The sequence below is a fragment of the Bombina bombina genome, chromosome 8, assembly GCF_027579735.1.
Source record: "Bombina bombina isolate aBomBom1 chromosome 8, aBomBom1.pri, whole genome shotgun sequence".
Lineage (NCBI taxonomy): Eukaryota > Metazoa > Chordata > Amphibia > Anura > Bombinatoridae > Bombina > Bombina bombina.
The window spans coordinates 172,026,478-172,042,515 of NC_069506.1; positions in this window are offsets into that span (position 1 = coordinate 172,026,478).

Consider the following 16,038-nt stretch of genomic DNA (forward strand, 5'->3'; position numbering starts at 1 on the left):
TCGCACTTTTCTATAGCGCTGCCATTACGAGTTACTGAAAAACTCTTGTTGTGCGTTATGGTCCCATAAGCTCCATACCACAAAACAGCAAAGGTCTGACTTGACGTGCTCATGCACACTTTCTCCCATAGACATAAATGGGTAGAAAGTGTCTGAAAAAACGAACACCTGCGATCGCCTTAACGCAACCCCATTGATGTCTATGGGGGAAAAGAAAGTTATGTTAAAACCTAACACCCTAACATAACCCCCTAGTCTAGACACCCCTAATCCGCCGCCCCCGACATCACCAACACTAAATAAAGTTATTAACCCCTAATCCGCCACTCCCTGATATCGCCGACATTAAATAAAATGATTACCTCCTAATCCACCGGCCCCAACATCGCCAACACTAAATAAACCTATTAACCTCTAAACCGCCAGCCCGCCCACATCGCTACTAATAAATAAAACTATTAACCTCAAAACCGCCTTCCCCCACATCGCTATTAATAAAATAAACCTATTAACCCCTAAACTGCCGGCTCCCCACATCGCAACACACTAAATTAAACTATTAACCTCTAAACCTAAAACCCCCCTAATTTTAAATTACATTTACAATATAACTATCTTTAACCCTTTGAGTGCTAAGAACTTTCCCACCTGGGTGCTAAGCGGATTTAATTTATTTTTTATTTTTTTATTTTGTGAAAAAAATGTTTTAACTTTTTAAATATTTTTTCCAGACCAGGTTAGGCGATTACCTTTCCAATGGCAGCATGCCCCCTTTCCCTATACTTTATATTGACAAATTGTTAATAAAGTTGTGCAGTGACGTCATCACGTCATTGCGCGTGACATCATCACGCAAAACGTTATGCCCCGGGGATGCCTGTCACTCTACAGGCACGATCACCGGGGTAGGAGCGGGTGGGAGCCCCCAGATCTCCCTCAAGGTGGGAGAGTGCTACTGACGGCTCTGAGCCGTCATTAGCACCAGAGTGGGAAACTCTGTGACGGCTCAGAGCCGTCATTAGCACTCAAAGGGTTAAATAAATAAAAACTTACCTGTGGAAAAAAACAACTAAGTTTAAACTATAAAGTAACCTAACATTACTATTTTAAAACAATAAAATTAACGAAAAATTAAAAAACCTAAATTACACATTAGAAAATCCTAACACTACGAAAAAATAAAAAAAAATTACATTACAAAAAAATAAAAACTCTAAAATTACGAAAAATAAAAAACTCTAAGATTACAAAAAATAATAAACAAAATTATCCAAAATAATAACAATAAAAACTAATCTAATACCCCTATAAAAACAAACCCCCCAAAATAAAAACACCCCCTAATCTAACAATAAACTACCAATAGCCCTTGAAAGGGCCTTTTGTAGGGCATTGTCCTGAAGCAATCAGTTCTTTTACCTTAAAAAATTACCAAGTCCCCCCTAAAAGTAAAAACCTAAGCTACCCATTGCCCCTAAAGTGGCATTTGTATGGGCATTGTCTTAAAAGGGCATTCAGCTCTTTTGTGCCCAAAGCCCAAATTTAGAAAAAAAAACACCCCCCCAAAAAAACCCTAACACTAACCCCAGGAAATCTACTCACAGTTCCTGAAGTCCAGACATCAATCTTCATCCAGGCGGCGAGAAGTCTTCATCCATCGCGGGTGCATCTTCTATCTACATCCCGGTGGTGCAGAGCTGTGGAGGCATGGAGCATCGTCGCCGGCAGCGCGGACATCCAGCATGGAGGATCCTCTTCATACAGTCACCGCCGTACACTGAAGCTTGAATGCAAGGTACCTGTTTAAAATTGGGGTACCTTGCATTCCTATTGGCTGACATTTTCAAATCAGCCAATAGGATGAGAGCTACTGAAACCTTATTGGCTGTTCAAATCAGTCAATAGAATTTTAGTAGCTCTCATCCTGCAATGGCCAATTTTGTATAGCCGTACCGCACCATACCGCAAAACTTGTAATCTTGCTGATTGTGAGGTATCTAATCTTACAGTAGTGTCTCTATTGTAAAGCTGTTGAGGTTATTTAGTTTTTCTTTTATTTCTCTTCAAAGTTTTTTTTTTGTCTCCTGTTAGAGTGGACATTTTTATGGAGAGAGGTTTTTTTTTTTTTAACTATTTGTTCTGTTATATTTAATGCATTTTTGTGATGCCTGTATCCTTCACAGTGAAACTTGTTCTATGTGCTGAGAGGTGAATGATTACAAGAAATATGCTGCTCATTTGATTATAATGTAGAATGATTTGCACCTCATGGAATTTAATGAGGTACAGGTGCAGATCTTTATGAATTGTTAAAATTTTGAGTTGCAATGTTGAAGAGAGTTGTTTTTCCCCCCAAGAGGTATCATTACCGCAATTTTTTTTTGGTTGCATTGGTGACCAGTCAGTTTGTTTCATTGCTGATGAATACATGCAACAGCTGTCTGTCTGTGCAGATGCAGTGTTAGAATGAGGGTACTCCAGCTCCTGCACTGTCATGACTGTACTGTGGTGCACGGTGCAGACCAGGTGGGGGTAGATATTGCCTCTGGGATGCCATGTGTGGTGGTATAGAGCCCTTGGGGGACTTGCCAGAAGTGTGAGGATGCAGAGAGTGCAGTACAGACAACACAGCTGAAGGAGTCATGCTGAATGTTCTGCCTGCACAGCCCCTGTGCTCTCTGGTAGACCTATACAGCGTTACAGTTAACTGAGCTTGTGACAGCAGTGGGACACGCCATCTAAATGCTGCTGGGGCTGATGGGCCCTCAGTAGCAATGAAAGCACCAAGACCAAAATGTTTTCTTCAGGAAAGCAGGATCACTGACACTTTTAAAAGCTTTATTACAAATTGATATCAGAGCACTGTTCTCTCTTCTTTGGCATACTGTCTAGTAGACTAAATAAATATTTTTCAGAGTGGTGGGTGGTGGTTCCTACCGTTTCTTCACCAGATGGTCCAGTAAAGCTCATGTTGGTGCGTGTGTCTCATCCTTTTTATTACAGCTCAAGATAAGCACTAGCAACTTATTGAACTCAAGAAGTCAAAACCTACCTAGCCCTCCTGCTCAGCTAACACCTAACCCCTTAGCATAGAGGGCTAAAATGAAAACTTGGTATGGTATACAAATCAAAAGTATGGCCATAAAAATATGTTTCCAAAATGTGCTACTATCATAATACAACCTTTCAAAGATTAATTCTAAAGGAAAATGCTATTGGCAAACAAAAAAGTATTATTTCAGCACTTGATTTATACATTGTATTTTAATAGTATTGATCATTATTCATTGGTTACTAAGAACCTGTTACTTAATTTCTGCACAAAAGACAGCAGGCAACTAGAGTGCTGGGTGCTGTTGAAAAGTTAAGATCCAATGGGCAGGCCCAGTGAATGCAGGCTCATGGGAAAAACATGGGTTGTGACAGGGGTGGCAATAAAGGGGGCGAGGTATAAAGGGGGTGGCGAATATGGGAGCTGGAGGGCCCCACACATCTGTCTTGCCCATGGCCCCACAAATGATAAGACTAATGCACAGTAAAAGATATGAATGAATGAATGAAGTAGTTAAAGTTTTTTTAAGCAGTACACACATACATTATTTTGTGTCTTTTATGTCCTTTTTAATATATTTTTATGTAAATGTTTTAATGTGTCTAATTGTTCTTTCCTCTTCATGGCCATTGGTTTTATATCATGTTCATTAATGAGGAGATGATACTGAAGAATTTAATAAAGATCTGCTTGAGAAAAAGGGATAGTCTCCTAACTTCGTTCTCCAGACCTCTGCTGCCCACAGTCACTGGTTGCCTTGTGCGGCATTATCACACATGGGGCAGTAAGATTTGTCTGCGCTCTGTAATGTATATCATCACTATGGCAGCAAAGAGGATAAAGTGAAAGCCAAACCTAATGAGTTCCTCTGTCTTCTGTGCATTTGGAAATGTAGCTTAAGAAGGATTATTTGTGTTAAAACCTGTTGTTGCTACAGGGCCTGCAGTGACATCTCTCTGGTAGATAAAGTGTTAAACAAGCAAGAAGCCGAGACATTATGCATGCATATCAAATAAACAGTGTTTTAATTCCCACTTCTGTGCTTCTGGCAATTTTCCCCAGAGCTAAATTAAATTATCAACAAATAAAGTGAAGAATATCAAAGGCCTCAGAAAATACATTTCTTCCTGACCCTTCCCACCTACTGTCAGAGCTAACAGAGCCCTCGTAACTGTAACATCTGCCCTTCTTAGAGTTTCCATGTAAAGAGCCTGTTTCCATGTCAATCAATACTCATTAAAGAGCAATCCCTGGGTCCAGGGCCAGCATAGATACTGCTTCCAAGAAGTGACAGGCAGACGAAATGGAAAAATCTCATCCCAGAGATGTGTAAACGTCAGAGTGAACAAGCAGAACAAAACCTCTACATGAAAGCCATTCACCAAGCACCAATTCTGATACTTTGTGGGCTGAAAGAACTATCATTAGGCCAACATGAAACTATATCAACCCACACATGTGCTTTTTATTAGCGCAACTTTTGGACTTTATCATGATATTTTTACTGATCGTCATCTAAAAATATATAGATGAAATAAGGTATATATATATATATATATATATATATATATATATATATATATATACTTAATTATTATTATTATCAGGTATTTGTATTTGTAGAGCACCAAAATTAATCAGATTGTGAGAAAGTATTGGCATATAATTAGGGACTGTTATCCACAAATAGAAGCCTTTAAAATTATGTCCATGACAGCATTTAAGAGAAATAAAAGTCTAAAAGACCAATTGGTCCATTCAGATATTGGAATTAATAAGAAAACTATACAAAAAACCATAGGGAGTACCAAAACTGGTTGTTACCCATGCCTGAATTGTAGACACTGTGGATCAATGATTAGAGGGGATTTTTTTTTCCATCCGACCAATGGTAACAAATTTAAGATTAGAGAATATCTTACTTGTGGATCAACATTTGTTATCTATCTAATCAAATGTCCGTGTGGTTTTATTTACCTTTATTTATTTATTGAGGTATTAAACAAGACATACAATGCAAACATGTCGGTAGAAATCGTACAGTGAAATAGTTTCCAGACAAGTTGTGAATACAGAATAAATAACTTACAATTTGCCCATTGCACCAAGAACTCTCTAAATGGCACATGAAGCCGCTTTTGGACCTCTCAATAATATAAGGAGTTGCAGAGAGTTATCATACACTATGAGACTACTATTGAGTCTCAAAGAACAACCTCTTTTTTATCTTTTTAACAAAATTATAAAACATGTAATATATAACACTGTAATAAGGTATGGGGGGGTTTAACATATATAGACTGTCTCCAAAATGCAGTCTGTAACAATTTATGTGAGGTTGTGGCATATTGTGATTTAAGCACTGCAAATAATTTGAAGTAGGAGTGTATGGGCTAATAAACTTTTATGATACTGGGGTAACATAAATAACCCTTTATATTACTGGTGCAGTGTAGAATGGGACTTAGCTTTAGTGCAGAGGTTGTCTTACAAGTTAAGTTAATATTGTCAGCTACTTGTCACTCACGCTTAACGGCTTATCAGGACTCAGATAGAAGCACAAATAGTAATATCACAAGCAAAATCACCCCATTCCAAATACAACCTGGGATCAGACGATTAAGTCCCCGTGAATGCCTGTAAGGATAATCGCAAATGAGAAGTAACAGGGAGCAAATATAATTACGCAGCCACTAGCCGTGAGTAACTAAATTTCATGTATAACGATCCAGTCATAACATCAACATGGAACAAACAAAAGTAAAGCGAAGGTTCATATTTATAGAACTCGGTACTGGTAAACTGTGTTGAGAAACATAAAACCAACCCACACAATATCTATTCTCTAGTCGGCATAATACAAAGGAGCGTGACAAAGGGAAGACACAGTATTAAATGGCCACACTAAACAAAACCCCATCCAGTGCTAGGAGAATTAGATCAGTAGGGCTTCTACTATGTGGCTACACAGAACTTAGATTTTAGAGATTGCAGATGCTAAGCAGATAGTACCTACGGGGCCCCAGATACCATTAAATCCTTTATTGCATACATTTTACCCAATGTCACTTTTCATCTAGTTGTTATGGGCTGTTTTTAATGAATCAAAGAGCTGCATTTTCAGGAGTCTATTTATGCTGCAGGCTCAAACGCCTCCATTCAAGCATATTAAAGAGGCGGCTCGTTGCCATCAGCGAGCCAAAGAGTTTCAAAACAGGTAGCATTTAGTGAGCAATGTGGGCATCGTACACGCTACCGGTCTCTGCGTTCCCTGGAGAGCTCATCCGATTCCAATTCTCTCAGTCAGTTAAGAGAATCCCCATAACTCCAAAACCAGACCTGTACACTCCTGCCAGCTTGATATCAGACCGGAGAAATCACATGGAGCCCCGTCAGCATGATCCGAAGGCAAAACTGATCCAAATGTAAACAAGGGGAGCGCTAGAGCAAAAAAATCAGTTTAAAGGTCTGGTACGTTTAGCGTCTCCTAGTGGGTCTTGTACTTTTAGGTTAAAGCAGCAGGTCGGCTCTTCATTCAGAGTAGGGAGGTACACTAGATTGGCTGTGTATTTCAGAGACCCGGTTGTGGCATTAGATATGTGTAACATATCTCAGCCTAATGTCACTATCCCTTTAAGAAATCCTTTTCTGACTGCTGCATTTGGGCAGTATTCACATTCAGCCTGCCTGCCTGATTAATCATTCATGCACCTGATTACCTCAGCCTCTTTTTAAGCCTTCTCAGGTCTAATGTGCCTTGGATTAACATTGAAGTTGTGATCCTGAACAGAGGTCTGTGACTGTTTCCTGCATGAACTTAGCAACTATTCCAAGATACAGCATTTCCTATTACCTATGCAGAATATCATCTATCCACGTCCAGGATACTCTTCCCCGGGTCAGGGGTCGGTGTCTTCAAATCCCTACCACTGCCCCGAGGGTCTGTTTCCTGAGCGCATGTACACCGGATCATGACAGAATGTTAATGCCTAAAAAAGGGATCCGCAGTGGTAGTGGATGCACCGACCCTCAAAGGAAAATGAAAAATTACAACATAACTCAGACCCAAGCAATCCCTAAAGGAAAAACAGAAGATTTTCAAACTTTAAAAAATTTAAAGACACAGTACTCCCATTCTAGACAATCCTCTACTCATGTTCGTGGTTACCATTTTGGTGAAACTGATCCTGAATCTGACTATGAAAATGAAGAGGATTTAACCATAGCTTCAGCAGAAAAAATTCAGGCTTTCAAAGATTTAAAGAGACAGAACCACTTTTCTAAAATGTCATCTGTTCCTCATGTTCGTGATTACCATTTTGGTGAAACTGATTCTGAATCTGACTATGAAAATGAAGAGAATGTATCCATCGATTCAGCAGAAAAAAATCAGATCTTTAAAGATTTAAAGAGACAGGACTACTGTTCCAGAATACCATCTACTCCTCCTGTTTGTGATTCCTATCCTGATGATACTGATTCTGAGTCTGTATATGTCAACAAGGAGGATGACTTCACAGATCCAGCTGAATTGGCATTAGACTGGTATGAGCGCAACTTTAATTCGCCACAAACTCAGACAAGACCTCAACCTATTTGCTATAATGACATCCTTGGTTGTTATATTTACAACATGGATGATACAGACAGCTCCCATCATGAAACCTCTCATGGAAATACTGATCTTCCTATTTCTGATATTACCATGGATTCGTTAGATTGGACAGATTCAGAGCTGGAAGAAAGGACATCTGGTTTACAGACTGCTGTTAGGAGTAAAGGTCCTCTCAACTACTATGCTGATTTATCACATCAGAATTATGCATCCAGTGATGAAGAGGATTTCTGTTCTCAACCTTACTACAAGCCACAATGGCAGCAACCTAAGAAGCCTCATACTGGGAAGAAATCTAAGTTCTCTAAGAAAAAGAAGAAGAAGAAGAAGAAAATCCTTCTGCCCACAGAAAATCAGAAGTGCAAAGAGGAAACTCAGCCTGATTCCCCTGTTTTAGATTCTGTTGTACCAGACCCTCTCTTGCCTCCTGACACTGTCAACACCGAGCTGGATGATGTCTATAGTCACTATCAGTCTCTTCTTAAAGCATCTAATGGTATCTCTTCTCAGACTCTACAACAACTACAAAAACTGTTTCCAACTATTGAATTCTTGCATCCCTCTCATGCTGCCTCAATACCTGTAAACCCTGTGCTAGAAGCAAAAGATAATTCTGTTCCAGATATACAACCTTTCAGTTTACCAGAGATAATCCCTGGAGAATTTAGCTCTGATATTCAAACTCAAATAAGCATGCCTGCTGAACTCCAGATAACTTCTCAGTCAGAATCTTGTGTCACAATTCCTCCGCATCTACCTGAGTGTGGCATATTGCAGTACACTTCACCTTCTCAAAATTCTTCTGTTATTGCATCTAAGAAATTGTTTCCCTTGGGAGATACTTTGCATCAACCTACATTTTCTACTACATCAGTTTCCTGTACAGGAATTCCTGATACTCAATCCTGTGAGGACAACTTTGAACCAAGTTTGCAAGTGGACATTCTTGAACCTGAAACTTGTACAAAAGTTCTTCAAGAAGATTCCCCTGTGCCCATTCCTGTTCCTGTTTTCCATGATTATACTACTAAACCTGACATCAAGGTGGACTCTCCTGTTTTTGACCCTGGTATGGGAATTCCTTTGTTTAACCCAGAAATGGGTGTAATAATACTTGATCCTGAAGATAGCCATGCCCTCTACTCAGAAGCGAGTATGGTTCTTGGCTCTAAAGTGGGTCTTGTTAATTCTTCGTTTATGAACCCTGAAGAAAGCCTTGCCCTCTGCTCAGAAGAGAGTATGGTTCCTGGCTCTAAAGTGGGTTCTTTTTCTTTCTCTATAGTTGAACCTTGCCCTGGCATGGGCATACCTTCACCTGATCCTACTGAGGATATTCCTGAACCTTGCCCAGATGTGGGTACTTCTGAACATTGCCCTGGCATGGGCATTCCTTCACCTGATCCTACTGAGGATAGTCCTGAACCTTGCCCAGATGTGGGTACTTCTGAACATTGCCCTGGCATGGGCATTCCTTCACCTGATCCTACTGAGGATATGACTGAACCTTGCCCAGATGTGGGTATTCCTGAACCTTACCCTGGTGTGGACATTCATATACCTATTCTTAGTGAGAACACTTTTGATTCTGAATCCAGTAAGGAGACATTTCATTTTGAATTAGAAGATGGCAAGAACTGGACAAATCTTGCACTCTACACTCCTATCTCCTATTTTGAAGAAAGCCCTGCTATTGCGTTAGAAGTGGCTATAGCTTTTTCTTTTGGAGTATATCTAATCCTCAGCCAAGAGGTTAATTCTGAGGATACTCAAATCTCTGACCCAAAGGTGGTTAATCTGGTTATCAATCCAGAATGCTGCATCTCTATTTCTGAAGCTGAGGAAAGCCTTTTCATATCTCTAGGACTGGCTGCCTTTTCATTGGCTATATACATGGTCATCTATCATGAAGAACATCCACCTGTCTACCCTCAGAATGATTCTGTGGTAGGAAGCTCATTGTATGTTACGTTCATGCATTCTCACGATGACTACAAAAAAGTTGACTTCAAGTTTTGCTCTCATCATTGTCAAGATCTTTTGATACCTGAATTACATGGCCTTTACTTCGTCATTCAACTTTTTCAAGAGATCTCCAATCCTCCTTTCTTGATTTCCGATTGGACTCACTACCTCCATACACCTACTACCGATTCTCCATATCAATTTTGTTCTCTCTCCTTTTGGATTGTATTGGGCGCCCGGAGGTCGCCTTTAAGGAGGGGAATCTGTAACATATCTCAGCCTAATGTCACTATCCCTTTAAGAAATCCTTTTCTGACTGCTGCATTTGGGCAGTATTCACATTCAGCCTGCCTGCCTGATTAATCATTCATGCACCTGATTACCTCAGCCTCTTTTTAAGCCTTCTCAGGTCTAATGTGCCTTGGATTAACATTGAAGTTGTGATCCTGAACAGAGGTCTGTGACTGTTTCCTGCATGAACTTAGCAACTATTCCAAGATACAGCATTTCCTATTACCTATGCAAAATATCATCAAACCGCAAGTATCAAAAATATCTCCATTCTGTTTCCTGGACACAGCTACTTAACAATCTCTGAACTTTATTATAATTCAACTATGCTTTTGCTTACCATCACTCTCTAATTACAACAGCATCTTACTCAGAACTTTATAACTATTTCTCTGCTACAAGTTGTCATTGCTGAAATATCCTGCTGCAAATATGTTAACATATTCTGAACTCTGCATCTATGTGTTCAATTAAAAGCTTTCCTGTGATTCTCCAATATATGTTCAAACAGTAATTAATGCCTTAAACTTAACTTTCACCTGTGCTGCTCTGCTAATTACTGACATACAGCTCATTATAATAATATGTACTGTGAACCTGCAATAAACCAAGTTTGCATCTAAATGCACAAACAGTAATTAATGCCTAAACTTGCAGCTTGTCTAAGTACCTGTGCAGCTGTGCTTTAACTCTGACATACAGCTTTATATAATATTATGTACTGTGAACCTGCAACAATCCTTAGTTTGCATCTAAGTGTCAAACTTTCACCAGATTACTCTGAAGCCTGAACATTCCACTTTGCTATATTTCTCTCTCATTGAATCCTGCAGTTACTTCTATTAACTAACTATAAGTCACAGTGAACTCAGAATATATTGTATACAAATGTTGCACTCTCCATTTATTCTACAATAACTTCTAGCAACTATGAATCACAGAATATCATCTATCCACGTCCAGGATACTCTTCCCCGGGTCAGGGGTCGGTGTCTTCAAATCCCTACCACTGCCCCGAGGGTCTGTTTCCTGAGCGCATGTACACCGGATCATGACAATATGAAATATCCTCCATCATCAACGACCCCCCTAGTCTTAACTAAGTCCTTCACCACCACATAGCCCTCGCTGCTGCCTGCTGGGTTCACTGTGTCACTGCTCAGAGGCCTCGGCTGTGCATGTCTATTAGGTGGCGTTGTCTGAAAATTGCTGTCTCCCTTGTATGTCGAGGCGGGTGTCGTTAAGACCCTTGTCGCCTCCGGAGTAATCCGATCTTGAAGCTGCATATTGTTAGTGGTAGGGTCAACGACTTTTATGGTTAGTAATGGCTGGGTAACTGTGTTGTCCGGTAGGATTGTAGCCTCCCCTGTTGTATCCTGTAAAGTCCCGGTGCGACAATTAGCTCCGGAGTAAGGGCGATCTTGTTTGTTAAAGGTGGTTGCACTTCCCCTTGAGGCAGATCAGTGTGTGTTACCATGTTCATGTTAGTGGATCTACCGAAGCTCCTATTGATTAACAGGTGGAGGTTCTGAAAGTGTTCCTCCAGCATGCACAGCAAAGTATCGTCCAATATCTGCGTCTCCATACTTAGATGAGAATGTTTTATCTCTTAGAAATTGCTTGAGTGAGAATCGCTCACTCCTTACCCGCGTAAACGGGGGGGGGTGTTGAGGCCTTCCCTATTTGGGCCGCTAAAAACCTCAACGGTCTAGACTAGACTGCAGGCAATACAGAAATAGAGGTATCAAACGATGCAGTGGTTTTAGTGAAATCTAGGCAAGGCAATATAAGTGCTGATCGTCAGGTAATCCTCTTAATACACAGCGGATTGTATTATTCCAATGCTCAGCTGCTAGTATTGTGACCGAACATGGCCGCTGCCCGGACACGCCCCCCGGTTTTATTTACATTGGCGAGATCTGTAGAGAGGCCAGAGATAGACTTATGGAACATAAGTCAAACATTAGACGCAAAAATAAAGAAGCGCCTGTTTCCTCTCACTTCCTCTCCAGGGGACATAACATCAGCTAGCTTCGGTTTCAGGTTATCGAACAAGTGGCTTTCCCCAGGAGAGGAGGTGACAGGGAACACCTTTTAAAAATAATACCCAAGGGTCTTAATAAAGACTTTGATTGGAATCTATTTTCGTTAAATAACATTTATCTGTTGTGTTATATTCTGGTTTCTTTTAAAAATATATTTTTTTGTATATAATGGTTTTACTTTATTTATGTTTTTAACTTTTTAGAGTTTGGTACATTAAGGGTTAATATTGAAGTTAAAAGATGCCATACCAATATATTACCAGCAGATGTCACTATAATGTTACCTAGAACTCTGTATTATCCAGGTGAGGGTATAAAAGGTACAAACCTGTATGCAATCAGTGTACATGACTAAGAGCCTATTGTAGGTTTGAAACGTTGTTCCTGCAAACTTTTGGACCCAACTAATGAAAATAAAGGTCTTTTAAACAAAGATTTCTTCTGGTGGCTGGAGTGCTTTGGATGTATGACTATTTGTAGAGCACCAACAGATTCCTCAGCACTATAAACAGGTGGTATACAAGGTAACATTTATAGGAATAAAATGGGTAGAGGGCCCTGCCGAGAGTTGCACTGTTGTAGTCAGCTCTTATGAGGGTGATCTACAAACAGCTGGGCTCATAGGCTACATGCTAAGGGGTTCAAGGGGATAGCAATGGAGTTAGGAAAGGTTAGTTTAGGTTGTATGCATCCCTGAATAGTACATTCTTTAGGGAGCGCTTGAAGCCTTCAAAATTAGGGGAGAGTCTTGTGGAGCGAGGCAGAGAGTTCCACAAGATGGAAGCCAGTCTGGAGAAGTCTTGTAAATGGGAATGTGAGGAGAAGAGTAGGAGATCGTGAGCAGAGCAAAGGGGTTGGGAGGTAGAGTATCTGGAGACAAGGTCTGAGATATAGGGGGGAGCAGTGCAGTTTAAGGCTTTGCATATCAGAGTGAGAATTTAGTGTTTAAGCCTGGAGGCAAGAGGAAGCCAGTTAAGGGATTGGCAGAAAGGGGCAGCAGATGAAGAGCGATGTGTAAGGAAGATGAGCCTGGCACAGGCATTCATTATGTATTTGTAAAGGAGCTAGACAGCAGCTAGTAAGACCACAGAGGATGGAGTTGCAATTGTCGAGATGGGAAAAGATGATAGAGTGGATTAAAATCTTAGTTGTGTCTTTTTCAAGGAAATGTCTAATTTTAGAGATGTTTTTAAGGTGGAAGCGACAGGATTTAGCCAAGGCCTGAATGTGAGGAGTAAAAGAAAGATCTGAGTCAAGTGTGACCCCAAGACATCGAGCATGCAGGGTAAGGGTGATGATGGAGTCATTGACAGTTACAGAGAAGTTGGGGGTGGAGATTTTTGAATAAGGGAAGAAATAGGGAGCTCAGTTTTGTAGAGATTTAGCTTCAGGTAGTGAGAATACATCAAAGATGAGATATGAGAAAGAAAGTTAGTGAATTGGGTTTGCAAGGAAGAAGATAGGTCTGGTGACGAGAGGTAGATTTTCAGTGTCATCGGCATACAAATGATATTTAAACCCGTGGAACTTTATTAAGTAACCTAATGATGACTTAATAATAGTGTATTAGAAATCAAGGTATTAGATCTCATCTTGTCACTAAAATTTTTTTATATACACGCAAACACACTTTATATATATATATATATATATATATATATATATATATATATATATATATATATATATATATATATACTGTGTATATATATATATAATATATATATATATAATATATATATATATACTATATATATATATATATATATATATATATATATATATATATATATATAATAAAAATCAATGTACCAGCACTACTAGTATAAAATATATGAGAGTCTATACAAAAACATAGTATTCCTATACAGGATACACTTCCTTGCAGTGCACGGTAGGGGTCTATATCACATATGAAACTATAAAGAGAAAAAGGACCCTATGTTCCAGCAACAGACTATAACTCATAAATAATTAACATTGCCTTAGGTGAAAAAAGGAGATTAAAAAAGCAGGGTAGTGCATTCATAACAGTATAATATATTTAATTCATAGCAACATCACATCAAAAATCTGCATCAAAACATAATAACCCTTGTATACAGATACACTGTAGACAGTTCTTTATATAAGTCCGTTATCCGGATCCATAAAAGAAAGAAAACATCCCAACTGATGTATATTTGTAATCCACATTGGAAATTAGAAAGTTTATGCAGGCATAGCTCTATGCCGTAATATCTAACAGACAGGTTATTTCTGAACAAGTTGTTTCCCACTTGTATGCTCTCAGCGCTCCTTTTAAATCACTTAAACATAGCAATACATGCTATGTGACCGTAGTGACAGGAGATTTTTCAAACAGTGCAGCACGAGTCAAGCTTGATTTACCTGTTGTAGAGCGGCCATAGATCAGCTGTGTATTACCTGCTCTCCATCCATCCAAGCAAGGTTTTTCCGGTTCCCTGAGCGGACATTATCTGTAAGACTTTTGTTAGTTCTTACCACTCATACTCAGAGTAAAAAAGTCAGTGGTGCTCAGCTGAAGATACCACCGACAATCAGCTACGCGCGTTTCACCCGTGCTTCATACAGGCTTCTTTTGGCTGTGTATGATTGGAGTATTACAGCCATAGGTTTTTAAGCAGGATACTCCGCTTTCTTTTTTCCCACCTACTAAGATTGTAGAGCCCCCCGGGGGAAATATATGAACATATTGCTTATTCACAATGTTGCTATATTCATTAAATTTGTACAAAATTAAACAGTAACAATCCTAAGTTACAATATATTATCTTTTTGTTCTTCTTTAAGAATTTAGATTGTGCACTGCGAAGTGTAAGGTACTGCTTTTGTTTACTACGGAAATTTATAGAGAAAAACACACACTCTATTTATATTGGAGATTATTTAGGTTTAATAATGGGGTATTTCCTCATTTAGACCTGTGGGTTTGAGACTTTTTGTGTTGAATATCCACTTACTCTCTCTACGTAAAAGAATCTGATCTAGATTCCCTCCTCTACCTTTTAAGTCAACGAGGTCCAGACCTCTGAACCGTAAAAGGTTTTTATTACTTGCATGATGCTCCATGATGTGCCTAGCAACGTTGCTATTTTTAATGCACTTATTTTTTATATCACGTTTGTGCTCTTTTATTCTTTCTTTGAGTTCTCTCAATGTAATACATGGGACAGTTACATGATACCATATATACAACACCCTCGCTTTTACAAGTGATGTGTCCCTTCACTGTATGAAATTTGGCTATGGATTGATCAATCATTAGAACATGACAATGTTTATTCAAGATTGCACAAATGTATTGCCATTTCTTATTATATGTACCTATAAATCTTATTAAAGAAATATCTTCTGATTTAACATTGTCATTATATAATAGAACTTCTCTGTCTTTATTTATTGTTTTATCAAAGGCATATTTTAGACATTGTTGGGAATACCCTCTTTCCTTAAATCTCTTTTTCAAGCTGTTTGCTTCTGTCTTAAATTGATTGAAATCTGTACAATTTCTTCTGTGCCTCAAATATTGTCCATATAGAATATTTAGAATAATTTTTTTTGGATGATGACTTACATTTCCTGCAGTCTCCTTACGATATGTGGCCATTTTTAATTCATTATTTACATTCATGATTCGCAGGTCCAAGAATGTAATTTCTTCTGTACTATAATTGTAAGTGAATTTTAAATTTTGTTCATTATTATTTAGTCAATGCATAAAATCAATTAGTTTCATCTCCGTGTCCTCCCAAAGGAGGAACACATCATCGATGAATCTCAACCATAAAGCAATTGATGCATTATCTCATCATAATTTTGTTTGTTTGTTCATAACATTTATCTTTAAAGACAAAATAATTATGTTTCAAAATGAAGGACAGCAGTTCCAAAACAAAATCAGTATGTTTATTGTATTCTTGACCTTTCTGAATCAAAAATAATTTTCTTGCCTCTACCCCTTTATTGTGGGGTATACTGGAATAGAGCGCCTCAACATCATTGCCACTAGGATCGTTTTTGAAGTGATTGTAATACAATTTAATTTTTAC